The sequence below is a fragment of the Anguilla rostrata genome, chromosome 4 (assembly GCF_018555375.3).
Source record: "Anguilla rostrata isolate EN2019 chromosome 4, ASM1855537v3, whole genome shotgun sequence".
Classification (NCBI taxonomy): domain Eukaryota; kingdom Metazoa; phylum Chordata; class Actinopteri; order Anguilliformes; family Anguillidae; genus Anguilla; species Anguilla rostrata.
Window position 1 is genome coordinate 13,278,913 of NC_057936.1, and position 2,627 is coordinate 13,281,539.

Below are 2,627 nucleotides of genomic sequence, written 5' to 3' on the forward strand. Positions count from 1 at the left end.
TTCTTTGTCAAGACTCTGAAGAATCAAGGACACCTCCTACACAAAATTGTTCGAAAGAATACGTGTACTGAGAAGGCTACTGGTATTGTTAGGTAGACATGGCAAATCTAAAAATCAAGTCTAAAAGGCGAACAGCCTGAATGTGTATACACTGCAAGCATGCTCTTTCTTACATAAGCCAAAGCGTATTAGCTGTTTCCATTCTAGCGAGGTCAGGTTGCAACTGTAAGGAAGCTGGTGTGAAAACCAATTTTAGTCCATGGGGTAAATATATTTTTGTGGTTGCCATGCTGAGAATAATGAAATTGTGAATCAGTACACTATTTCCATTTATTGTAAACAGCATTAAGTAGGTTACATCTTTGTAAGAAGACATACTTGGAAAATGCTGCTATTTGATATGGTAGTGATATTCCAGTCCCAGACGGTGGCAATGTACTGAGATATGGACAAAAAATGGAGCTAGACTTAAAGTTGAGAGACAGGTCCAATGGCCCTATTCACAAGACATGATCAACCACTGATGTAGTTTGAGGTGAGAAATGAGAACCGGCCAGCGAAACCAGGAGCTTGGGGATGATGGCGAGACCAGAATTTAGTTCTAATTATTGCACAATTAGCAGTAGTAACATCAGCACATTCTTTTCCAAAAAGCACACTGAATAGGACTCTTTGATAAATCAGAATAAAAGAATACCAAGGGTGGATCATGATGCATTGCAGCCCAGTAGCAGTGGTGTGGCCATACAGTAGTTACATGGGTTTCACTGCATCATCCCTTGCTTGGGGCTTGCCTGCTTGCCAATGTGGGCTGCCTTTTTTCTTCAGTTCTGAATTGTTTACGCATGCTATCATATAATAGGTTTTAGATCCTGTTCAACCCAAGCAAAACCCAAAATGGTTGTAAGGCACATTTTTTTCCTCCCATGGCCTAAATATTCACAGAAAACTGTGTACAGGAGCTATGTCTAGAATGTCCACCAAACTAATATTCATACTGAGAAGTAAAATATACAAACTTTTGAAAATATTCATTATTTATTCTCATATTCTCGTAAGAGCTGACAATTAATTGTTGTCCTGTGTAGGGGACATGAGTCTAAATCCCAAGAATCATATATTATACTATGCTGAACCCTACACTACTACATAATCACTGCAACATGTTTTGTCATCCAAGGCACTTGTAATATGTCAAAAAAAATTAAAATAATTAAAAAGAGGATATTTAGCACTCATTGGACATGAACTGTTGATATGTGCAAACCAATCTGAGAACATGGTTTGGATGAACCAAATCTGAATTCAAATAATTATAATAAATGAAAACTAATTTTTCCAAGTATGTGTTTCCTATCTAGGTCACTAAGTTATTTTAGGAACATTTGTTCTGATATGAAAAGTTGGGCTAGTGGTTTACTTATAAACTTTTGTTTTTTCCCTTTGTATATTTGCACATTTAGAAGTTTCATTCAATGGTCATTGATTGATCTGATCTTTCGATTATTATTTTGATCAGTGCCAGTGTTACAATTGTTCTGATAACAAAACCATACTTTTGTTCAGCACTCACAACTTTTCATGTGGGTGTATTGATTTGATTTATTTATATTGTAATGGCTTTTAATGTTGTTTTTCCTTTCACATGTTGGCAACTCACTTTTTTATTTAAGTGTGAAGCACAACTTAATTAATCTTGAATTAATTGTAGTGAGCGATTAATTGTGTTCAGTTTTATTTAAAAAAAGAGGTGATTGATGTTTGCCACAGTTGCAGCAGATTCCCATCAGCGAACAAATAAACAAGCCTATACTTTCCTTGAATCGTTCTGGGTATTATTTCTCCCCGCTCAAATTTAGCCAGCAAGCCTCCATTCCCCTAGGCAACAGAATTGTTTCAAACCGAGTGAAAATTATTTATATGAATTCCACTCTTCAGTACAGTTGCTGAGTGCGTCATCAACACCATGAAAATATCATTATTAGGAGGTAACGAAGGGGTGGAGCAATCATCCTATTATTATTGTCTAACTTATTTTTGTATGTTGAAAATGTTTTTTTTTTTTTTTAGATGGACTACTTACAGCAGAGCAATAACCAAATGGAAAGTGTACTGTATGTACTGTAAGTGTACAGGCAGTTGGGTCATGTTTTATTGTGGCAGCTGTTGATTGAATTAATTTATTAACTTCCAGAATGGGTAAATGTAATCTTTACATTGTTTAAACTGTAATTGGCCTAATCCTGATGTCGGAATAGTTCATTCAAGTAAATATGTTACTTTTTGTGCAGATGCTTTCTTTCGTATAGCCTGCTGCCGTGGAGTTAAAAATAGGGCAAGTAACATTTCAGCTGGGTTACAGGACATTTTGGCTAGATTAATAGCCCGGCTGGCTACTGCCAAAAATCCTAAATCCTGTTTGAATCCTACTTCGTTGAGGTGTGTACATAAGAGCTCGTTACTGTACAGATTGCTATAGTACCATTCTTGGTTTCCCCCAAGACTTCAAGTAACTTCCTTCACCCCATCACAATCTATACACACACACAAGCGTAAATCCCTTAACCGTCTTCTAACCAGGTTTGAAACAAAAGAATGCGGTCGTTTTCCGTGTCGTGTTTGTCACT